Raw genomic sequence first — 25,742 nt, 5'->3', positions numbered from 1 at the left:
CCTTGTGGGCCTGCCATGGAGAACACAAGGGCATCAGGATGGCCAGGCCATGCAGCCAGGTTCCAGGAATTCCCAGGATCTCAACCCCTCCAAGGGTACATGGAACATTGAGGCACAGAGAGAAGAGACTGGACTGAACACAGACCCAGTTCCCCAGATGCTCTAGAGGGTTTCAGGTCTCTGCATTTCAGGACCCCAGACTCCCCTGATCAAGCCTCATCTTAGTTCTCACTCTAACACCCAGAATTTGCCTCCATTTCCCAATCCAGAAATTAGAAAAGAACATCTCCAGGTCCCTTGCTTGACTTCCTGGCCAGCTGGTGCCAGGCTGCAGACACCTGGCAGGAGGCAAGAGAAGGGCATACTCACTTTCTCCTTGTCCTGGGAGGCCCACGCACCAACATTTTTACCACCACTGCCACTAGGAATCACAGCCAAAGTAGACGCACACAATCCAAGGAAGGGTTGAGTGAACCTGGGACACTGCACCCCAACTTTAATGTGTTGTTGAATTCAATTTGCTCATATTTTGTGGAGGATTTTTGCATCAATATTCATCAGTGATATTGGCCTGTAGTTCTCTGTTTTGGAAGTATCTTTGGTGTTGGTATATTGGGGTAATACTAGCCTTGTAGAATGAGTTTGGAATGGTTGGGTAAGGTCTCTAGTTTTGGAATAGCTTGAGTAAGGTTGCTATGAGTTCTTCTTTAAATGTTTAGTAGAATTCAGCAGTGAAGCACCAGGTCCCAGGCTTTTCTTTGCTGGGAGACTTTTTATTACCAGTTCAATCTCATTATTTGTTATTGGTCTGTTCAGGTTTTGGATTTCATCATGGTTCAATCTTGCTAAGCTGGATGTGTCTAGAAATGTATCCATTTTTAGTAGGTTTTCCTATTTCTTTGCATATAGTTGCTTGTAATAACCACTACTGATCCTTTGAATTTTTGCAGTATCAGTTGTAATGTTTCCTTTTTCATATTTGATTTTATTCACTTGGGTCTTCTCTCTTTTTTTCTTAGTCTTAGTTAGGCTAAAAGTTTCTCAATGTTGTTAATCCTTTACAAAAACCAACTTTTCAATTCATTGATGCTTTGCTTTCTTCATTGTATTTATTTTGCTCTGATCTTTATTATTTTTTTTCTTCTACTAATTTTGGGTTTGGCTTGTTCTTGCTTTTCTATTTCTTTAAGGAGCATTGTTAATTTTTTTATTTGATGCTTTTCTACTTTTTAAAAGTAGGTGTTTATAGCCATAAACTTCCCTCTTAGTCTTGCTTCTGTCATGTCCCATAAGTTTTGGCATGTTGTATTTCCATTATCATTTGTTTTAAGAAATGTTTCAGTTTCCTTCTTAATTTCTTCATTGACCCCCTGGTCATTCCAGAGCATATTATTTAATCTCCATGTGTTTGTATAGTTTCCAACATTTCTCTTGTTACTAATTTCTAGTTTTATTCCATTGTGGTCAGAGAAGACATTTGATATTATTTTAATTTTTTTCAATTTTTTAAGACTTGTCATTTGACCTAAGATATGGTCTATCCTTGAGAATGATCAATGATCCGTATGCTGAGGGAAAAAAAATGTGTATTCTGTAGCCCAAGGGAGAAGACACCTGCCCCCACTCTGTGGCAACACACAGCGCTCTGCTCAGGGATGGGGCAGTGGTGTGCTGTTGTTATACAAGGGGTTCTGTTGGAGAGGGAACAGAAGTCTGTTCTGTAGTGTTTACCATTTTCCATGGTGCAAATATTCCATGGCTCATGTCAAGCTGCCACCATCTTCTCAGCCTGAGCTTGTTTGTACCCACCCTTGGGAAGGCTATCCAAGTATTTGAAAGGAGGTGGGTGTGGTGATCTAAAGTGTATCTTTATTAGATACACTCCAAGCCCAATTATGCTATGGTTCTTGCAGACTCATAGAGGAGCTACTTGGTGGTCTTGGATAAGATCTGGAAGAATTCTCTGGGCTACCAGGCAGTAGAAACTCTTATTCCCTACCTGTAATTTCTCTCCAAAAAAAATTGTCTGTGTGTCTGTCTGTCTGTTTGTCTGTCTCTCTCTCTCTCTGTTGAGCCACTCGGAGCTGGGCCACTTGGGCTGACACAGCATCCCTATGGCCACCACCACTGGGACTGCACTGGGTCAGACCTAAAGCCAGCAAAGCACTGGGTCTCACTCAAGGCCCACTGTCAACGCTACCTGGCTATTGCCTATGTTCACTCAAGGTCCTGGGGCTCTACAGTCAGCAGGTGGCAAAGCCAGTCACGCTTGTGTCTTTCCCTTCAGGGCAACCAGTTCCCTCAGGCCCTGGTGCATCCAGAGATGCTGTGTAGGAGCCAGGGACTGGAGGCAAAAAGCTTAGAAACTTACCTGGTGCTTTATTCTACAGCAGCTGAGCTGATGCTGAAACCATGAGACAAAGTCCTTCCCACTCTGCCTTTCCCTTTCCACAGGCAGAGGAGCCTCGCCCTGTGACCACCACCACAGGCCCACAGGGAGTGCTGCCAGGCTACTGTTGATGTTTACTTAGGGCCCAAGGGCTCTTAAGTCACTTGTGATGAATGCTTCCAGGCCTGGGACTCACCCTTCAGGGCAGTGGGCTCCCCTCCAGCCCAGGGCAGGTCAAGAAATTCCGTCTAAGAGACAAGGCCTAAAATCAGTGACCACAGGAGCCTATTTGGTGCTCTGCCCCACTGTGGACAGGCAGGTACTTAAGCTGCAAAACAGAGTCCCTTTTACCTTTCCCTCTCCTTTTCTCAAGCAGAAGAGGTCTCTCACCACAGCCACCAAAGCTGGGAATGTGCTGGGTCCCACCTGAAGCCAGCATGTCTCAGAGCCTTATTCCAGGCCCATAGCAGACTACCTGGGTACCACCATTGGCTGTGCAGGGTGGTGCAAGCATTTGGACTTGGGAAGAGGGAGGAAAAGAACATGCACAGGAAGGTCACAGTGTAAGCAATAGTATGGAGGTGGGAAAGTTCAGCTCATGGATAGAAAAAGTTGATCCAATTTGGCAGGGCCCACAGGGAGATGTGGTGGGGTGGTGAGAGGTAGACCACATCAGAAAGAACCTTGAATGCCAGGCTGAGGTGGGAGGCATTTCCTGTTGTATAGAAGGTGCCATGAAGTGGTGGGGAGGGTAACATGATGAAAGGATATTTGGGAGGATGGATCTGGCATCAGTGATGGGTAGGGGTAAGCAGTGAACAAAGCCAGAGGCCAGGAAACTGGACAAACAGCCCAGAGTTCAGGCTTAGCTGTTCAAAGGCAGTTTCTACACTGAATTTCAATGTGGATCCAAGCATGCATGGAGTCGATGATTTGGAAAAGCAAAACCATTCCCTTCCCATTACAACACAGTTTTCCAGCTGAGCTCATCACCAGAGTCCTACAATGCAGACAGTTGAAGTACCCCAAACTCTGTCCCTAGAAGCTGTGACTCAGAGGGAGCCCTTGTCCAACTGTAGCCTGAGGACACTGCAGCCTGGGCAGGACTGCACCTGTTCCCTCCCAGGAGCCTCATCTCTGTCTGGCCAGGCTTTCGCTTCAAATGTCCTCAACTTTGGCTTCAAAATTTGTTGGGTCAGATTCATGAGAGCTCTGGACTTCTTTGGGTTAGGGATTTTTAAATAGTGTTTTCAAGCAGGCAGTAGATCAACTCTGCTTGCTTACTTCTGTGTGCATCTACTGTTCCCTGGCCCCAGATCTTCTTTTTCCTTGTTTTATCCTCTCATTGTGTTGCAGCACATCTTCCAGTAGCTCCCTGAGACAGAGTGAATGGAAGCCAAGCTTTCTGACATTCACGTAGTTTAGAATGTTACTGTTCTACCCCAACTTCTGATTAATAGTTTGGCTGGATATAATGCTGTAATTTAAATGTAACATCTCATCACATTGGGAAACATTGCTCTATTATTTTCTAGTTCCCAGTGTTGTTGGGAAGAAGTCGGTGCCATGTGGAGTCTTGGCTCTTTATATATGACCTGTCTTTTCTCTCTGGAAGATTTTAGGATTTTCTCTCTGTTAGTTTTCTGAAATTTCCCAATTATGTGCCCTGTTGTAGATCCTCATTCACCGTGCTAGTCACTTGGTAGACTCTTTTGAACTAGAAAATCATGTCCTTCTATTCCAGGAAGCCACCAGAAGGTTTGTGTGAGCTCAGTAATCACATTATTTTCTTCCAAGGACAAGAGGTATCAAGGCTCTGAGGACCTTACAAGTGGATGTGGGGAAAGTGTGCCTGAAGTGAATCCAACAAAGCTGCAGCACCCACTGAGCTCATGTCCTAGGGCCAGGCTCTGCCTGAGGACAGTAGACATGGGTGAGACCCACTTCCTGCCCAGTCTCATGGTAGGGCTCAGGACACACATGGTCCAGGAGGCCCCCAGCCCCGGGCTACATTTACATGCAGCTGCCTGCATGTAGCAATCTGTGAGCCACAGGACAACTTAGGGGAAAGGGCAGCACCAGAGAGCAGGATAGGAGGGAGGTAAATAATCACAGGGTGGGGAGTGGCCTTGTTGGGAAGGGACAAAGGCAGGACCATGGTGTGTGTGTGTGTGTGTGTGTGATATGTATTTTGGGAAATGGAGAGAACAATTTTTCTGCCCCTTTTCTGGCCACTGCACCCCATTTTTCATGAAGTTTTTCTTCCCATCATGGACTGAGCATCTCTATCTCCTCTAAATTCATATGTTGAAGCCCTAACCCTCTGCATGGCTGTATCTGGAGATGAGGCTTCTCAGGAAGTCATTAAGGTTAAATGAGGTCCTAAGGGTAGGGCCCTGATTCAGTAGCATTAGTGTCCTTATAAGACGAGACACTAGAGAGTGCAGTCACTCTCTGTCTGCATAAATACAAAGAAGAAGTCACGTGAGCACACAATATGGCAGCCAGCTATGGGACAAGAAAAGAGGCCTCAGAATGTAACCTACCTTGCTGGCACTTTGGTCTTGGATTTCCCAGCCTCCAGAACTGTGAGAAATAAATGTTTGTGGTTTAAGCCACCCAGTCTGTGGTATTTTGGCATGGCAACGTGAACTAATACATCTCCCTACCCTACTTCAACCACATGACACTAGAGGGGTTGGTAGTTTTAGTGTCCCAGCTCCCCAGCCAACCCAGACCACACCAAGTAGAAACTTTCTTCTGGAGTTTTCTGAATAGGAACTAATGGAGGGGAGCACCATCCTTTGTTGGGGGCAAAGCCAGGAAGACGGAAGTCTCATGCTACCAATAGCCTGACTCCAACCTTGTGGGAAAAGTTTCTCTGAGAGCACAAAACTGATCTACAGACTGAGGTGGAGACAGAGACAAGGGAAAGAGCCTGCAAATCCTGACAGCACTGGTGACTCTGAGACCAGGTATTCCTGAGGCCCAGCTGTTCCCTGCCCTGCATGTGGCTAACTTACTAACCAATGAACTTCCCTTCTTGCCTAAGGCAACTCAAGTGAATTTTCTGTCACTCACCCCCAAAGAGCCCTGACTGCAATGGGAGGGCATGGCAGGGCTGGGCTGGCTGTGGTAGAGGACAGTGTGGGTGGAATCAGCTGTGACAGGCACACAGGAAGTGCAGTTATCAAGTGGACTCCATGAGCTCTTCCTCCAGCCCTGACTATGAGCAAGGCTAGGCTCATACGCTCAGTAGGTCAGAGTGAGGAATTTGGTCAGAGGTGCCATGCTCAGGGCCATCTTTCTATGAGTCAGACTCTTCAGCATCAAAGGCTTTGCCATCAGAGATAGTTTTAGTCATATCTTGGGTTCACTTTATCAATTGCTGTTCCCCTATTTTCAGGATCTTTACACTAGGCTGCCCCACGTGGGTGTTAGGAAGCCAGAGGCATCCTGGCCAGAAGCCCAGACCACAAAAAGGACTTCCACCAGCCTGCCCCGGGCTCCAGAGGGCAGGACCAAGGGCTGGTGGGAGGATCCCAGCCTGGGCAGTCATGACATGTCCACCACTCTTAATCTGTCTTCTGGAACTTTTCACCTCTCCAGTTTGGGTCCTGGTGGGGCATACATGGTAAAGACAATGAATGTCCATGACTCCGATTAGTTTTCCCATCAGAAGTGGTCGTTGCACCAATCACCCTCCTCCACTAAAACTGGACAGACCAAGGGCCACTTTCCTAGTGGATGGGTCTTCTTAGTCCATCTCATGCTCCCAAAAGAGTTCCCTCCCTACGATGGGAATGTGCCATGCCAGGACAGCCCTCTTGACCCAGCCTCCAGCCAAAGCCAGTCCACCTGCCAAGCAGGCCCTGAAGTTACACTGGAGGGTGACAGGCCTCACCTGGAAACGTCTTGTTGAATATTGTCAGTTTCCCACACAAGTGCAGCCTGGCAGTTTAATTCAAATTAAAAACAGAAGGAGACAGCTGCTTCAGTCTCAACTGCTTGAAAATTAGGCAGTGTAGAGCTTTTGTTTGCTGGAAATTGTGGAGTCAGACATTGTGCAGATTGACCCAATAGCTACAGCAGGTACACACATAGGGCGCCAACCAAGGACAAGTGTGCACACGCACACATGCACACAGCAGAAAATCGAGAAATAAACTCTTTTAATTTCAGCTGTCATGGCAGTTTTGTGTCATTTCCCCAAAATATACAAATTTTATTTTATGATTTAGTCTTTTTATTTAGAATTACTTAAGGAAAAGGAGATGTGAGTGCAGTGGCTCATATCTATAATCCCAGAACTTTGGGAGGCTGAGGCAGGAGGATCACTTGAGCCTGGGAGTTCGAGACCAGTCTGGGTAATATGGTGAAATCCCATCCCTATAAAAAATATGAAAATTAGCCAGATGTGGTAGCATGAACCTGTGGTCCCAGCTACCCAGGAGACTGAGGATCCCTTGGGCCAGGGAGGTGTAGGTTGCAGTGAGCTGAGATCACATCACTGCACTCCAGCCTGGGTGACAGAGTGAGATCCCAAGTGAAAAAGAAAGAGAAAGAAAGACAGAGAAAGAGAAGAGAAAAGAAAAAGAGGAGAAGGGAAAAGAAACAAGAGAAGAGAAAAGAAAGGAGAAAAGAAAATAGAGGAGAGAAGAGAAAAGAGAGGAAAGAAGAGAAAAGAGAGGAGAGAAAAGAGGGGAGGGGAGGGGAGAGGAGCAATGGGATCCTGATATCTGGTATGGGGAAACTTAAGTGGATACATCTGAGAACTTCGAACTTCCAGTTTCCACTCAATGCTCTAGGCTAAAAGAAGTAGCCTCCTTTCCTTACTAAGAGAAGCACAGCTGTCCCTTGCCTGGAGACTAGGCAAAGAGCCTCCAACAAGGCCTTACAGCAGGATGAAGTGTGTCATCATTGCTGCCCCACATTGACACCAGGCTACGGTCATTCCTCATCATGGCCCAAGGTCACAAGCACAGTCTGCTCTGGGAGAATGATTTTTTGCCAAAAAGGTTGCAGTAGCTTCCGAGTGTGTACTGGCAGAATCTGGGAGAGGAGGTGGAGGACTGGACATAAGGATGTTGGACCATGGGGAGACTAAAGGCTGTATACATGAGAATACACTGAAGTGGGAGCACTCTCAGGATTTAATGGCTTGGCAGGGACACCTGGGGCTCTAACATGCTGCTGCAGTGGCTCCTTGAAATGTGGATGGAACAGTTGCTGCAGGGAATTAGGTGGAGATTATAGAACTACATTTGCAAAGCATCAAAGAAGCTGGAAAGTACAGGGAGGTAGGAATGTTGGAATGGTTCATTATATGCCAGCAGATTCGGAATCTACCACTTCACTATGTGCCCTTGGAAACCTCACAGCAACTCCCCTCTCTAGGCTAACAAGGAAGGCACTAGTGAGAAGGGCACCTGAATCTTTCAGAGACTATCCTTTTTAGGCCAGGATTGACAAGAGGAGATGCTGCCGTTAGACCAGGCTTCGTGGTGTCAGTGGGAATGGTGGAAGGCCAGAACAGCAGATGCCAGGTGGTGGCACTTCACCATCATCAACAACGTGGATGTAATTAACTTAATTGGTAGGAAGGCTAGAGTGATAACCAGGATGAGTTGACCTCCAGGGATCTGTTGTATTGGGTAAAAACTGATGGCAGGCCGGGCGCGGTGGCTCAAGCCTGTAATCCCAGCACTTTGGGAGGCCGAGACGGGTAGATCACGAGGTCAGGAGATCGAGACCATCCTGGCTAACACGGTGAAACCTCGTCTCTACTTAAAAAAAAAATACAAAAAACTAGCTGGGCGAGGTGGCGGGCGCCTGTAGTCCCAGCTACTGGGGAGGCTGAGGCAGGAGAATGGCGTGAACCTGGGAGGTGGAGCTTGCAGTGAGCTGAGATCTGGCCACTGCATTCCAGCCTGGGTGACAGAGCCAGACTCCGTCTCAAAAAAAAAAAAAAAAAAAAAAAAAAAAAACTGATGGCATTCCTGGGGAGAGTTATATAGGCAGTTGACTAGGATATTTTGTTGTTTGGAGACAGGATCTTACTCTGTAGCCCAGTTTGGAGTGCAGTGGCACAATCATCTCTCTCTGCAGCCTCAACCTCCTGGGCTCAAGTGATCCTCCCACCTCAGCGTCCCAAGTAGTTGGGATTACAGGCATGCACCACCATGCCTGGCTTTTTTTTTTTTTTTTTTTTAATTTTTAGTGAAGATGCGGTCTTGTTATGTTGTCTAGACTGGTCTCAAACTTCTGAGCTCAAGCAATCCTCCTGCCTTGGCCTCCCAAATTGTTGGGATTACAGGTGTGAGCCCTAGGATATTTCCTGATTTTTGTATTCAGGAAACAACAATAAGATCTGGCACGCAGAAGGCTGCAACAAAAAGTTACAATTTCCTACCCAGTTTTCAGACTGAGACAATTGAGACCTATAGCTCATTGATTGTTGGGGAGGCTGGGTATTCTTGGAAAAAGATCCTGCAACATTACCACATGGTATTCATTAATTATTCTCCAAAGGGATGTGGGGTCTTTGATGAAAGTAACTGTAGCTGATGAAAAGGGAATACCCAGACTGTTTGAGGGCCGTTTATATAGGATTACAGCTGACCCTGACCCCAGAAGACCCACAATGCCACGATGTCCCCTCTCCAAAAGACTGAGGATGTGTGAAGATTAGGTAATAAATGAATCCCTGGATTAAGAGGCTGCAGCCCCATCTGGTGGTCATTTATCTGTCCCTAAATATGCAATTGATATAAGTATGCTTAGAAGGTAACAGAGCTCTCACTTTACTCCCTGAGCTGTAGGTATGAGCCACTATAGTAGGAAGAGCCCGGGGGAAGTCTCTGAAACTTCCTCTTCCCACTTTCAAGAGCAACGCAGTATTCCTTATTTCTAGACATCAAAAAATGAGAAAATAGGATCTTTCTATTTATCCACGTATTTATTATGTCAGTGGTCTTCATTCCTTTGTGTAGATCCAAATTTCTACCTAGTGTCATTTTTCTTCTGACCAAAGAACTGTTTTGAACATTTCTCAGAGTGCAGGCCTGCTGGTGATTATCCTGGCTTTTCTTTGTGTGAAAAAGTCTGTATTTTGTCTTCACTAAAGTTTTTGAAAATGTTTTATTCCGTTTTTCTTTTTCTTTTTCTTTTTTTTTTTTTTTTTTTTTTTTTGTAGAGATGAGACCTCACTATGTTGATCAGGCTGGTCTTGAACTCCAGGCCTCAAGCAATCCTCTTGCCTCAGCCTCCTAAATTGCTGGAATGATTACAGGCATGAGCCACCCCACCTAGCCTCACTGACTTCAACTGCTTTTAATCCCATATCTGCAGAGGTAACTATTTCATCTCTAGTCATTCTTTTTGTTTTATTTTGAGACAAGGTCTCACTGTGTTGCCCAGGCTGGAGTGCAGTGGTACAATCACAGCTCATGGCAACCTCGACCTCCTGTGTTCAGGTGATCCTCCTGCCTCAGCCTCCTGAGTAGCTGGCACTACAGGTGTGTGCCACTATGCCTGGCTATTTTTAAAAATTGTTTATAGAGATAGGTCTCCCTATGTTGCCCAGGCTGATCTTGAACTCCTGGGCTCAAGCAATCCTTGCATCTAAGCCTCCCAAAGTGCTGGGATTACAGGCGTGAGCCACTTCACCCAGCCAGGGTTTATTTTTTATTTTTTCGTCAATATATCTTCCATTTCTCTCTTCTCATCATGATCAAACATTTTAGCCTTCTTGAACATATGGAGCATATTTATAATATGTCTTTTAATATCCTTGTCTGCTAATTACATCATCTCTGTCATTTCTGGGCCTATTTCTATTGATTTATTTCTCTCCTGGTTATAGGCACAATTTTACCTGTGGGTTTTTTGTTTGTTTGTTTGTTTTTTGGGACAGGGTCTTACTCTGTCACTCAGGCTGGAGTGCAGTGGTGTGATCTCATCTCACTGCAATCTCTGTCCCCCTGGTTCAAGTGATTCTTGTGTCTCAGCCTCCCAAGTAGCTGGGACTACAGGTGTGCACCACCATGCCTGGCTAAGTTTTATATTTTTAGTAGAAACAGGATTTAGTCATGTTGGCCAGGCTGGCCTTGAACTCCTGACCTCAGGCTATCCACCCAACCCAGCCACAGATCCCCTCCAATGACAAAACGGTTACCAGAGTCCATACCACTCCTGAGGAATACCGGACTGGGCCACCCAACCCTGGTGCCTCTGGGCTCCCCTCACCAAAGTCTTGTCAGTCAGCCCCCCCCTTCACCAAGCAGCCAAGCCCCTGACCTCGCCAATCACCCCAGGGTGATGTTGGGCGGGTGACTCCTGGGGCTCCCTGTTCCATATTCAGCCCTCACATCCTGCTATGCCAAGCCTGACCTCCCTGGATTTTTTGGACTCACCTCTCCAATGACCTGGGTCCCCCAGCCCCAGCCCCAGCTCCCACCCCCATCGCCAGTCATCCCTTGGTGACTTTGGGCTGGTGACTCCTGGGGTTCTCTGCTGCAGACTCTGCTCTCCCCTCCTGCTGACCCAAGTCCGACTTCCCTGGGCTCTTTGGACTAGTGTCTCTAAGGACCTGGGTCCCAGCCTTATGTCACCTTCCCACATCGTGGTTCAGTGACTCAGCCATTGCACTGATGTGGTTCCTCCCACCCCCAGGAGGAGTGGAATGTAGTGATGTCACAGTCCCCCTAGAAACTTTCATTACTGCTGCAAGACCAGCCTTTGATCTTACGACCCAGTCCTCTGAGCATTCTCACCCCATTTCTGGTTCCTCTGGTTGCAGCACAAATTTCCAGCTGGAAGGGAAATGGGGAATATGGGACCTAGGAACAAGAGGTTACTGGTTGTCTTATTCCCTTCTCATAGACATTGACAGTGGGAAAAGCCTACTCATCCCCCATGAACTCAAAACGTTGACAGTATCTCTGGGTGGCAATGGGGAAACGGGTTTGGTTTGGTTTTCTCCCAGGCTTCTACTCTCCAGAGAGACTTTAACATGTTTTTCTGAGTTCTCCACCTCATATTCTAATTCTCCACAGTTCTGGGACCCGACTGCCCTTCAGTCAGTGGTCTCTGAAGTGAGATTTGCTCATCTTCTGTGGAATAGGTCCTGGGAAACTGAATTTGACAGCTTGAATCTTCCTCATATCATCTCAACTTGGGGTACTTTGAGTGCCATGGGATAAATGTGGGAGATCTTTCTGAAGCATCAGTTTCCCTCAATTCTCTTGAGAGAGAAAAAACATTAATGTACTTAGAGATGACAGTCACATAGGTTTCTAAGAGTATACCAGACCTCTCTCTGAAATGAGGCTTGGGTTGTCCTCTTTCTGAAAAATTTCCAGATTTAATAAAAAAGCTGCCTTCTGCCATGAGGACACATTGATATAAAAGTTTGAGAGGTACTGGTGCACTTCTTCACACTAACAGACATGAGAGGATGTATGACTAAACCACAGAGTGCAGTTCCTGCCTACTTAATGTTTACCTTTCTACCTCTGACTCTGGATTTGGTCCCTGGCAGCTGCTGATTCATGGCAAAACCCCAGAGCTTGGAGTCAGAAGACCGAGTTTAAGTTCCATTATTGCCCCCCTCTTTTTTTTTTTTTTTTTTTTTTTTGCCCATAATATCCATCCCTCTCAGTCACTAAGTGACTGTGACAACACTTGTACAGTTGTTGGTGGCATTAAATCAGATGGTGTATAAGAGTATTTTGAAAAACTGTAAAGGAGGATGTGGCTGTAGGGGCTGGTAGTTCTCATGAGTATTACTGCTCTTCTTTCGCACAGCTTTAAGAATATCAGCAGAGGAACAGCCCTGGTGTTCCGGCAGGAGCAAAGACAAAAAAGAAAAAAACTGGAAGTAGCCCTGAGAAAACCATTTCTGGTGGTTGTCACTCACCTGGGGATGTGAGTCTTGGCTGGCCAGGCTCCTGGGTAATTGTTGAGATTGCTGGGTAATTGTAGAGAATTCTGTGTTTGAATCCTGCCTCTCCCTCTGCTAGGGATCTGATTTATGGCAAATTGCTTGAGCTGTTTGGGCCTGTCTTTTCACATCTATAAAATAGGGGTAATATTGTTTGACTTCCAGTTGTGAAGTTTAAATGAGATTCCTTGTTGTTGTTGTTTTTCTGGTAATCCCTAGTACATGGCCTGCTGTAAACACCCACGATACCCAGGAAATGGTCATTGCTGTTTGATTTTCCTCAACCCCCGTCTCAAGGGGAAGCTGGGCCAATGAGGACAGCCACTTGCCATTAGGCTGTCGCTTTAGGAGTCACTGAAGGGGGCCCAGGCTGTGGTGAGGAGAGCCACAGGCACTAGGAGTAAGAGAAGATCTAACTTGCCACCAGCTTGCTGGGTGATCACAGAAAAATCACTTCTTCCCCTGGGCCTCAGTTTCTTCCTCTGTAAGATGATACTGGAGAAGATCAGTGTCTTTCAAACTTATTTTTTAGCTGGAGCCCCCTTAGTTCAAGTGAACCCTTACTCAGAAGTCTGGTTTTTTAATGGAGGTGGAGGTCTGGAGCTCTACCAGATTCATCACCCACATCCCGGGCCTGAGAAAAGGGAGCCAGTGAGCGTATTAAGAGCTGCATTGGTCAGGTGACTCCACTCTGTGACTGCACCACTCAGGGGACTTTTCCATCTATTTGTTCCTGCCCCTGGCAAGGCAGCAGGTGGCCGTTTGGAAGAATGGCACAGGCCATGGTTTTAATCTCCTCTGCTCTTCTTCAGCATTTCATTTCCTGAACCCACATCTTCCTCCCACGCTGACTTTCTTGTTTCTCTCTAAGCCGCTTCTGTCTTTCTCCCTGTCCTTGTTTCTCCCTTGTCATCTCCTATAGATTCAGGACATTCAGAAGGTGCTTGTGTCCAACCTTAACCATTCCAACGGGGTAGCACTCCCCCATTGGACAAGTGGAAGGTTAGGCAGTGCTGAGATCCCTCTCTGGCTTGCTGTCTCCAGCTGTGCATGCCCCTGAGGCTTCTCTAGTTTGGGGAATAGTTTGCCTCTGGCTTATTTTATGTTGCTGCCATTAATCTTTGGCCTGTTTATGTCTGCTTCTTCACCTGCTTGATTGATTGGGTTTTTTCCTTCCCTGCATCTTTTATCATCTTGGAAATGGTGAGACCTTAAAGTTTAAAAGTAGTTTGGGAATAACATACAGCGCAAGCATGTGGGATTTGGGGCTTTTTTTTTTTTTTTTTTTTGACAGTCTCACTCCGTCACCCAGACTGCAGTGCAGTGGTGCGATCTTGGCTCTTGCCTTAGCCTCCTGTGTGGCTGGGATTACAGGCAACTGCCTCCACACCCGGCTAATCTTTTTGTTTTTAGTAGAGTTGGAGTTTCACCATGGTGGCCAGGCTGCTCTTGAAATCCTGACCTCAAGTGTTCCTCCCACCTCAGCTTCCCAAAGTGCTGGGATTACATGTGTGAGCCACCGTGCCCAGCCCCTTGCTGTTTTTATAGTTTCTCAATATCTATAGTTGTTTCCCATGTAAGTTTCTGTTTTTTTGAATTTCTCATTTTTATCACTCCTGCATCATCTGTTATCCTGAAGGATCTGGAGGTAAGGGGCCCTAGGCCAAGGTGCAGTGACACTACAGGCCAGCCCTCCAACCTTCTCTCACCAGCAGGGGCTGGGTGACCCTCTGCCAGCTGAGACAGCTCACATACACCCCAGCCCTAATGATTGTTCTCTCTACCTCTCCCTGCAATCCTCCTCCAACTCATCTTCTTGGCATGCGCCTCAGAGCCGGTACCAAGAACTAGCAGTAGCTCTGGAGTCAAGCTCCACAACAATCAATCACCTCAATGAAAACATAGAATCATTGGTAAGAGTCCAGTGGGGTCCCCTGATTCCATGCTGCCAGTCCTAGGCTTTCGTTTCCCCATGGGGCCCTAAAGAAAAGGGCTGGGGGCCCCTGGTGCCAAGGGCAAATGGGGAGCTGGAGCACCCAGGCCTCACCTGGAGAGACCCCAGAACAAGGAGCATGCAGCATGGCTCTTCTGTCACTGCCCTTTTTGCCAACTCTCTCTCCTCCAGATACCCCTGCTCTAGTCCTTTCCACACACACACTGGGGTTGTCACCTGTCAGGGAAGCACTAGCCTGACTCATTGTCAAGGGCCCCGAATTTCTGCTCTGACTCTGTCCCTAATTTGCTCTTTGATTCTGTACAAGCCACCTCTTCTCCTTGGGCTTGTGTTTCGCGGGGAGGTATGGCATCAAAGGTCTCTGTTAGCTCTGAGAGTCTGAGATTTAAAGGCCCCTAGAATGGAAACCTCACGGTCAAGGGCTCCTGTCTGTCCTTTTCCATCCTATATCTGCTGTGGAGAACCATACCTGGCCCATATGTGCTCAGTAAATGTCTGTTGAATGAACGCACCTTTCTAAATCACAAGCTGGCAGATGGGTGGGCCTTTCTCAGACTCCATCTCTAGAGATTTATGTTACTGTCCTTTCAAGAGAATCCAGATTCAGACTTTGAGTTCTGTGTCTATGGGCAAAAACCAACAAAGACCCAAATCTTCTGTCCTTGGGAGCTTGAAGAGAGTTGACCAGTTCGTGTTGCCATTGGGTCTGAGAACATTGCCTTTAAAATCCATTCCTGGCCCCGACTACTGCTTCCTGGTCTGGGGAATAGAGTTGGAGGGGCCACCCTTAGTCACCTGAATTTGACTCTCTCCACAGAAACAACAGAAGAAACAAGGGGAACATCAGTTGGAAGAAGTAATGTGATTTCTTTGTTTACTCACAACATGACTCCTGGGTTTGGGGGGCACTCAGATGTAGAGGATGTAGAGGGGCCAGTCTCGTCTCACCCACTCCCAGCCTGGGGAAGAAGGCTCAACCCTCAGATTCCATCCCATCCCCATAGGGTCCCTGATAACTTAGTCCCATGAGTGGACCTGTCCTGGGGCATTGGTGGCATTCTTGGGGTACTATCTCTACCTCCCCGCGGTAAGAGCTCTGTATTCCTCTTCCTACAGGAAAAGAAAGCAAACAATGACATACACAAAGCACAGACGGAGCAGTTAGAGATGAGTGGAGGGTGGGGAGTTTTCTCCTGTCTTTTGGAGAATGTTTCTTTCCTTCTCTTTCAGCACTTGCTTGGTTTTTCTCCCAAACGTTCAATTCCAGACAATCAACATCCTCACATTGGAAAAGACAGACTTGAAGACCACCCTTTACCATACTAAAGGTGCTGCCAGACACTTTGAAGGTGGGAATCTGGGCACCCCATCATCCTTCAACCTGGCACTTTGACAGGTCTTTAGGGGGAGTCCTTTTGGGCCCCATCTCAACCTCTGTCGTTACAGAAGAGTCCAAGGATCTGGCTGGCCACCTGTAATCCTCCTTACAGCGTATTCAAGAATTGGAGCGGGCTCTCGCTGCTGTGTCTACACAGCAGCAGGAAGAGGACAGGGTGAGTCCAACCAGCTGCCCCATCCCTTGGCAGCCTGGCTTGCCAGATGGAGGAGTGAGCCTAAAGGTCCCTGCTGCAGGATGCAGTGTCCTGCCCAGAAGGCAGCAGGATCATTTCAAGCTGCTTTTGTGTACGGTTGTTAGAGGCAGCCTGGGGCTGAGTCAGCTGCTGTGGGTAAGTTGGGGGCACTGTGGGGAGTAAGCACTGGACACAGAGCTCAGAGGCCAAGTGCCTGCCCTGCCTTTACCTGGTTGTGGCCTTGGCCAAGTCCTAGGTGGGGTATTGGGTACCTGTACTGTGAAGGTACAGAAGAGTACCTTTACTATGTTACCATTTCTGTAGAGAGAGGAAAGGGGTGTGTGTGTGTGTGTGTGTGTGTGTGTGTGTGTGTGTGTGTGTGTGTGTGTACTATGATAATGTACATAAAACATGTCTCCAAGTGTTTGTAAAAAACTCAGGAGAGAGTAACAAGGTGCTTGGGAGACACTTCCATGGTATACCTTCTGAGTTTTGGACTAAGCGAATGTATCATCCTTTCAAAAAGCAAACAAAAGATTAATTTCCCCCTCCTACCTGTGTCCCCACCCCCAGCAAGAAAAATGGGCTTAGAGAATGGGATAGACCTGGGTGTTCAAATCCCAGCTCTGTCTATGTGATCTTAGGCAAGAACTTAACCTCGAATACTCCATGTTTTTCATCTACACAATAGAGGTAATCCTAGTAACTGTCTCATATGGTGGTAGTGAGGATTAAATGGGATTGTTAGCGTGGTACCTGGTGAAGCACTCCGTAAAGGTTAAAAGTGGTAGTAATAACAGTAATAACAATAGCAATATTATCTGATCTCTCTGGGCCTCTCTTAGCCAGCTGTAAATTTGATCTCTTTCCTTGTGCCTTCCAACTTTACTGAGTTCTTTAAAAACCAGGACATGGGCTTGGAAATGCCTTGATCTTTACTGACTGAGTTGTATATTGAGTCTAGCCCTAGCCCTTTTAAGGGGCACTGCCCCAGCTCCCCAGATCGAAACTTCTCACTCTTCACCATCCAGTCCTCGAGCCACAGTGAAGCAGTCCTTCAGCAGCAGTTAAGGCAGTCCTCAAAGGAGCAGGCGCTGCTGAACGCACACGTGACACAGGTGAGGCTTTGCAGAGGAGGGATGTGGAAGGATGATGACCCCAGCTGGCCAGGAGCAGTTGAGGACCAGTGACAGCCCTTCCTAACTCCTGTGCCCATTCTCGCAGATGACAGAGTCACTTAAACAAGTCCAGCTAGAGAGAGATGAATATGCTCAACATGTAACAGGAGAGAGGGCCCAGTGGCAGGAGAGGATGTGGAAAATGTCGGTGGAGGTGAGACCTGACCCTTCAGCCCCCCACCTTAGATAGGTCACCGGATCTTTCTGGGCATCTGTAAAATGGGAATAGTACAGCCAGAGGTGGTCATGGTGGGCTTTGTGGAGGTGGGGGCAGAGAGGGAGATGGTAGCTTTTCCAGCCACCAGCCCCTCTCTCCAGGGCCCTTCCCCTCTGTGCTTTGGGCAGGCTTGCACATTGAAGGAAGAGAAGAAGCGTGACATACATCAGATACAGGAGCTGGAGAGGAGCTTGTCCGAACTCAAACCCCAGATGGGTAAGATGGGGCTGGTGTGACGTGGGAGGAGGACCGGCATCAGAGGACTGTGGGGGTGGCTTAGAATGCCCCAGGGAGATGGGTGGATGGAAGGGCTTTGAGGCAGAGGGAAAGAGGTCTGTGCCAGGAGACAGCAAGTTTTGTCATCTCCATGAGCCTCAGGGTCCCCATCAGCAAAGAGGGAGGAGTGCCCGTTGTCAGCCACCCATAGTGCTCTCTATCTGAAAGTGACTTGGCAATTGGCTACCATCAGGTTCAAGGAATCATTAGCAGTGAGGCCAAGTTTGGAAAGCCTGAGAGGAGCTGTGCATCAAGAGGAGGGCTTTATTTTTTTCTTTTTGGGTAGGGGGTGGTGGTTGTGGAATCCAGAGGCCCTTATTGTCTGCTTCCTTTCTCAGCTGACCCCCTGTCCCCAGCACCCCCAGCAGAGATATCTGAGGTGAAGCAGCTACAAGATGAGGTCAGGTACCTGAAGAAGAATTCCCAGGTGGAAAACAATCAGGCCTTGAGTCTCCTGAGCGAGGAACAAAAGGAGAGGCTTCGGGATCAGGAGGAGAGCCTCTGAAAGCAGGAGGAGAGGAGGCTGCGGGAGCAGGAGAGGCTGTGTGAGCAAAAGGAGAGGCTTCGGAAGCAGCAGGAGAGGCTACAGGAGCATGGTGAGAGGCTGTGAAAGCAGGAGGAGAGGCTATGAAAGCAGGAGGAGAGGCTGCGAAAGGAGGAGGAGAGGCTACGAAAGCAGGAGGAGAGGCTATGGGATCAGGAGGAGAGGCTGTGGGAGAAGGAAGAGAGGCTGTGGGAGAAGGAGGAGAGGCTATGAAAGCAGGAGGAGAGGCTCGTGCTCTCCCAGAACCACAAGCTCGACAAGCAGCTGGCTGAGCCACATTGCAGCTTCGAGGTGGGTTGCCCCACCTGGGGAGCCTGCCCTTATCCCTAACCCTCCAGGCCTTTGTTTCCCCACCTGTAAAATGGGGCAGTGTAGCCCTCACATGAAATGGTACTTCTAAAGTCACCTGTGAGCCAGAGCTCATCAGGCCCTGCTCTGATGGCTGTTGGGGAGACGGGATGGTTTTTCTAACCTGCCTCCACCCTTCCCGGTGACATGGGAGGTAGACACCAAGTTCTGGGGTCTCCAGCTGCAGTGGCTGGCCACTGATTGCTTCTCTCTGTCCAGAACAATGAAAACCAGAGCGCACTGCAGTTGGAGCAGCAAGTAAAGGAGCTGCAGGAGCTGAGCGATGTGAGGCAGACGGTAGCCCCCACCCCATCCAAGGAGGGCTGGGAGGCAGACACCAGCCTCTGGGGAGGGGAGGTGCCAGGCCAAAGGCAGCTCCAGCTGCGGGGCAGGTGACCCCAGCACTCTCCAGGGCAGCCCTATGACTGTTTCTTGCTTCCCGCCCTCTGACTTTTAGAGGTGGGTAGCCCTGGGCTCCTCCCAGGTCTGGACATCATCATCCCAACTAGAGGCTTGGATTCCCCCAATCACAGGGGAAGAGACAGTGGTATGAAAGGCTTCTTATGCCAGGCAAGGTGGCTCATGCGTGTAATCCCAGCACTTTGGGAGGATGAGGCAGGAGAATTACTTGAGGTTAGGAGTTTGAGACCAGCCTGGCCAGCAGGGTGAAACCTCATCTCTACTAAAATTACAACAACAACAAAAAATAATCCAGGCATGATGGTGCATGCCTGTAATGCCAGCTACTCAGGAGGCTGAGGCATGAAAATCGCTTGACCCCAGGAGGTGGAGGTTACAGTGAGCTGGCATTGCACCACTGCACTCTAGCCTGGGCCACAGAGTGGCACTCTGTCTCAAAACAAAACAAAACAAAAAAGCCTCCTTAGATTCAAACTGGATTCTGGCCTCAGTTCCACTGGACACCATTCAACTACTTTTCATCTCTAAGTCTCTGTTTCTTTAACTTCAAAAGGAAGTTAGCATTTTCCTTACGGAGGTGCTGAGGATTAAATGAGATAATACATGGAAAGCATTAGGCATGTAGCACACGTAGCAGATGGTGGTTGGCTCCCTCTGCTTTTCCACCAGTCTGTGGCCTACAGTTTAAATGGTGGGAAGAAGGACATGAGATTTGAGGCTGGGGAAGGAGGCACGAGGTTCTAGGCAAAGTGGGGAGTCTCTTAGGCCTGGAGCAAGAGGCCAGGGGCCTGGGCAGGTGACAGAGCCCCACAGTGCCCTCGCTACCCTATTAATGGAACCAGAATCTGGAAGCCAACCACCACATGCCCTCATTCCCAGGGTCTTCCTGCAGATACAGCTGAAGACCCAAGAGTCTCAGAGTCTGCAGCAGCAGTGAGACTAGTACCTGGGTCACCTGCAGCAGTATGTGGCCACCTATTAGCAGCTGACCTCTGAGAAAGAGACACTGTACAGGCAGTTACTGCTGCAGGCCCAGCTCATGGACCAGCTGCAGCAGCAGGAAGCTCAGGGTAAAGCGGTGGCTGAGATGGCCCACCAAAAGTTGCAGGAGACCAAGGGGAGGGAGTTACAGAGGATGGAGTCCTGAGGGGGACGACCTGGCAACCTCCGTGCCTTCTCACTCTGTTTGTTTTCCGTCCCCTTAGGAGCACCTAGAAGCTGCCAGCCAACAGAACCAACAGCTAGAGACCCAGCTGAGCCTCATGGATTTCCCTGGAGAAGGTACAGGAGACCAGTTAGAGGAAGACGAGAGAGCCCTAGGAGGAAGGGGGGATTGTTAGCAGCATAGGATTGAAGAGTTGGAAGAGACCTTTAGAACAGCTGATCGTTGTGCCAACCGGGTGTCTGCACTGAGTTCGGCATCAATATGGTAACTTTCTGGGAGCAGGGGGCCACCAGGTTGCCTAAGGATGAGTGAACTGGCCCAGATCAGAGAGGGAGCAGGTCAGAATTCCCGCACTGACCGGTAATGTGACTGTGCCTGGGCAATATAGCAAGATCTTGGTTCTTAAAAGGAAAGATAAAGAACAGCAGCTCATTCCCCTCTGGGGAGGGGCTGGCTCAGGGTTACACAGTGAGGGTGGGGACAGAGGTGGGCCCACAGTACTTCCCTTGTTGGGTTGTCTGAGGACCCCTCTGGCCACCTCCCCACAGGAGATGGAGGAGGACATCTGGACAGTGAGGAGGAGGCACCTCGGCCCATGCTGAGTATCCCACAGGACCAGGAGAGCTGGGAGGCCATGGTGAGCCTGACTTTCCCCGCCTCCCCTTTGCCACCTTCCTCTGTGGTCCCTCCCAGACTTCCTTATGCTCTTGGTTTCCCTACCTTCTGATTTCTCTGGACCCTCACCCCTTCTGGGAGCCAGTGGTCAGACACCATTTCACCTGTGACCAACAGGTGCACTCTCTGAAGCCCCAAGGGAAGGATTCGCACTCCACCTCCCTGCCCCGTTTGTTCTATGTATGCCCCTACAAGAATACTCACTTCTTGCCTTCAAGTGACATTTTCAACTCCCCTGGAGCCAGTGCCCAGGAGGAGCAGGCACGGCCATGTGGGCAGCAGTAGGTGGAAAGGCTGTGTTGCCCACACCTGGTTTACCTGATGGCCTCAGCCTGGAAGGAGCCAGAGGCAGAGGACCCAGCTCCAGGGACTGGGAGTGAGTTTGTGTGTGGGGAGAGTTACCGGGCCCTGAAGAAGGCCATGGAGAAGGTGAAGGTGAGTGATTCCTGGCATGAGCCAAGAAAAGTGGTAGCGGGACAGACAGGTCACTCTCGAGATGTGACCCCATTATTTTGGCTCCAGAGTGGCTTTATGGACCCCCCGAAGGAGAAGGCAGATGGGAAGGAACAGGTGGAAAACCTAGAGCGTGGATTCATCCAGCTCTCTGGAGCGACAGATGGCATGAGTGATCGGGAGACCTAGGCATGGCAGGGGGAGCTGCAGGGCCATTGGAGGGGCCCCAGTGTCTGAGCCCTGTCCTCTTGCAGGAGAGTACATCACAGTATATGAGAGCCAAGGGGTGGTGCTAAACATGTGGCACTGGGAGATGGAGGATGTCATCAGGCTGGCCCAGAACAAGGAAGAGATGAAGGTAGGGTGTGCAACACCTCTACAGGGGTGGGGGTGGGCATGGGCACTGGCACTGTCTCTGGTGTGGCAGCTGAGCACCCTTCCATTCAGGCGAATCTTCTGGAACTTCAGGAGCTGGTGTTGCCGCCCGTGGGCAACCATGAGAGGCATGGCAAATTCTTCACTGCTGTCCAGAACCCTGCTAATGAGCCCGCTCCAGGGGCTCCGGCCCCCCAGGAACTTGGGGCTGCTGTCGAGCAGGGTGGTGAATAGAGCCCTCAGGTAGGGTGGGCAGGCAGGAGCAGGGGAGGCTAGCCCTGCACTGAGATCCCCGCCTCCCTCTCTCCGAAGATTTTTGTGAGGTGAGCCTGGACGACAGCATGGAGCCTGCATCAGGAGAGGCCAGGGAGGGTTCTCCCCATGACAACCCCACTGCACAGCAGATCGTGCACCTGCTTCCTGTAATGCAGGACACCCAGGAGCACTCAGGCTTGGCCAGCAAACCCTGCATGCCATTCTTTTACTGGGCAACTGAGAACAGGGAGATAAACATCATCATCTAAGACCTGGACGAGAAATTGAAAACAAAACAAAACAAAACAAAAAAACAAAAAAGAAAACTTTGGGGTTAGTTTCCTACACAATTCATTTACTTCATTTGAATGTTAGAGCCACTCATGTTTATTTGTGTTTCTAATTTAATTTAAATTTATTTGTAAAAAGGTAAGGGAGAGTGGATCTTTTCCTGATGTTCACTCTGACATCCTTTAGCATTTTTGTTTTTTAATTTGATAATTGTAAGTCATTAGCTCACATATCGAGTTTGCCCTTACCTGGTGGGAGTTCAAGCACACAAAGACCCACTATTTGCACAAAATTATTCTTGCTGGTTTGGAATAGGCTGCCATGCTTTTTTTGATGTTATTGCGGCATGTATATTCATTATGGAATTCAGATAAAATTTGCTTATGCTCTGATATTATGTTTGATCGGATCCTAATCACAGTGAGCTCTTCATTAGTTCAATATGTGGTTTTCCCTCAAGTGCGCACTGTTTCTTACTTTGTAATATGCCACTGTGAGTACTGACATTTAGAGTTGTTTAAAGGCCGAGAACTGGAAACAGCCTTTCCCCCTTATTCTGTGTGTTGGGGATGGGACTAATAACATTTTGGGGAGCTTTTTAAATCTCACAGAAGAAGAAAGTGGCCTGCTCTGGCAGGTGTGTGCAGGATAGAATATGTTTCATTTGTTTCGTTGCCAAAAAGGAGCGCAGTACTATGGTAGTTCCCTTAGGATTTGTGTGTGCTCTGGGCTTATGAAGATATTGCATCATGATCTGCAGCAATTGTACTCTTTGCCGATGACCTAAAAAGAGATCTTATCTGAGGAATGAAAGACTCCCATCATTGACTGTGGATGTAGAAAACCTTTTCCAGCCTAGAGCATTTTATGTCTACAATACGTTTTAAAGTCAGAGTCCATGTTACCTGTTTTAATCACATGACTACATGTCCCAGTACACAAAAGGGCACTGGTTGGCTTTCTTCTTAATGTACTTAGTAAAGATCATAAGAAATCCTTTCAGAGTTTAAATGTCCCTGGAACAGGCATACAGGCTCTAGTCAAGAATGAATTCGAGTGAAGGAAAGCTGTGTGACACCTGGCATTCCTCTATGTTCATGGAGCTTCTTTGAGGCTAGAAGATTGATTTTACCATCTAGACCTCTCTGGCTATTCTTCAACCACATTGGTTACTCTGACAGAGGAATTTACTTCTTTTCTTTGAATGGAAAACACTTTAATAACAACCATTATTATAAACCAATATATGTGAGAGTACTTAGTTGAAACAAAAAGGAGTTTTTAGTAGACAGTATTATACTACATTTAAAAATCAAGGAGATGTTTATGCAACTTAAAATGTTTACAAACTGCAGTGCAATCTACTGTTTGTGAATATCACAGTATCATGAGGAAATGTGTCTACACATTCACAGAGTTATATTTCCTCACAAAGTTCTTTATGAACAGTGAAATATGTTTTTATACCTCTCGATTTCAGTTAGAGGTATATTGTGCCATATTTATGTTAATGTGCCTATACATGATGAATGAATTATTTCAGTCATATGTTGCCTAAATAATAACTTTATGATGCTTGGGAAAGAATTAACAGCTAAAACTTCATGGACTTAAGTTCCTGTTCTTGCCTTCTATTTTGTGAACTTGCCGTTTTCACATTATTTGAGTTCACTTGAAAGACAGTTACTTCAAGTCCATTTTAAACCCTCGGGCTAGAAAGCGTACCACTGTTAATTAGCCATTTTATTTGGTCTAACAGTTTTTCTTTATCATTCTGAAACTGGTTTTACCTAATACATTGATATACTAATACATTGATGTATTATTTCAAAGGCATTTTTATAGTTCCAATCACTTCACTTTTGCTCTGACACATATAAATGACTAGGAATGACCTTCAGATCGCGTTTAGCATCTGTAACCAAACTGACAATAATGTGTTCATCAGGGACCTATGGATTAAATCACATACTGTCATATTGTCATATTTAAGTTGAATGTCAATCTGGAAAATAAATGTACTGTATTAGCTGAAATACTGCTCTTTGTGTAGGTATACTGTCGTATGTTTAAGACAAAATTAAAAAGAATGGAAATCATATCACAATAACTTAAGTCTTTCATCAAAGTGCATGAAGTCTTTTGCAATACCTCATTCAGCAAGTATTTGTTCTCTTCCTCACTCAGTATAACGCAGCTTTCAATTTGCTTAGAAGACAACATTAGAAGTTTAGAGATCATCAGAAATATAGAATTTTAAAATGTGAGTTCAACTGAATAAATTTGAATTTCTGTAGGAAGTAAAGAATCAAAATACCTATTTAAAGATTGCAATATATGGTCATTATTTTTAAAGTATCTGATTAAACCTGATAGGTTTTCCAGAAATGAAAATAATCAGTTCTAAAACCAATGCTGATTTTTAGAAAATGTGAAAACGTGCATCAGCCCTATCCATAGTAGTTTCTCTAAGACTTTATGTTACAGAGTCACTTTAAAATAATATAACTATTCAAAAATGTAACTGCTATGTTAATATTTTGAAATAAGTTACAACATTTTAAAATATGAATTCTGTTGTTTAAAACAAAGAAACTGGGGGAAGGAAAAGTAGAGAAAGAAATGGCAATTCCAGTCCAAAGCTTTATTTGCCAAGTTTTCTTAGAATGACTTTTACCAATTTATGAATTCTTGTAAACAGAATGTATAATGGAAATACTGAAAGACTGTTGTCTAAAGTGCCATTATTGACAGCTGCTGTGATGCTACTGTAATGTAATAAATTATGAAATTGTTGCAAACTGCCATTTTTGCCTTAAAATTTAGTGTGTCTGAAAACTATAGTATTAAAGGTATTGAGACTGTGCAAATGCTGGGCACTCTTGGCATGAGCACATCAGTTTTTATTCTTACAAAATTGTAATTATGAAAGTGTGTTTATTAAAAGAATGCAAACTAAAAAGAAGTAATGGGCATTTTAAAAAGTTGTGGGATGAAAAAGTTATAGGGTGAAAATGCTGTGGAAACGTTGTGACAAAACAAAAGTGGAAAAAAGTTTTATGAAAAGTGTTTTTTAAAAGTTATGAAAAAAGAGTTATGGGATTTCAAAAAATGTCATGGGATAAAAATAAAACTAAATAAAAGCAGGCCCCTATCAGCATAAGCCTAGAGAAGTGGGTCTGGAGTCTTTGCCCCCACCATGTACCAACCACACCTTTACCATTAGGGTCTCAAGACAAGACCCCTGTCTAATGGAGGAAGACAAACAGACCCTTTGCCACCTTGACCAGGGCTGAGTCATTAAATTTCTGGATGATGTTTGTTATTTAAGAGCCAGAGGCTGGTGGAGCTGGTTTGTTTGGAGGAGGCCTGATGGCCTCTCTACTCTCACCAAAGCAACTTTTCCCTCAGGGGGCTCCCATCTTCTTATTCAGGGAGGCAGCTGAGGTGGGACAGTGGGGACCAGGTAAGGGCACAGGCTGCTGGGGTGACCCCCTTCCCCAGTGTACATACAGTATCTGTGTAACATTTTGTATATTCCAGGGGGTAGGGCCACCCCCTGTACCTTACCTAGTGGAGGTTGGAGCTAGCATATGAGGAGGAAGTTCTAAGCATTTGTGGCTGGGAAACTTATTTATTGCTAGCATAGGAGGGAGGAAGGAGGCAGGTCGTGGCTGCCTGGTGATGT

At 47.0% G+C, this 25,742-nt stretch overlaps 1 pseudogene; it reads left to right on the top strand.

The window, feature by feature from the left end:
- Window positions 1-11,040: 11,040 nt before the first annotated feature.
- Window positions 11,041-22,032, top strand: LOC135971701 (golgin subfamily A member 6C-like; annotated as a pseudogene).
- Window positions 22,033-25,742: the final 3,710 nt, after the last annotated feature.

Source organism: Macaca fascicularis, chromosome 7, assembly GCF_037993035.2.
Source record: "Macaca fascicularis isolate 582-1 chromosome 7, T2T-MFA8v1.1".
Taxonomy (NCBI): Eukaryota; Metazoa; Chordata; class Mammalia; order Primates; family Cercopithecidae; genus Macaca; species Macaca fascicularis.
This window is presented reverse-complemented; position numbering and strand designations above follow the sequence as displayed.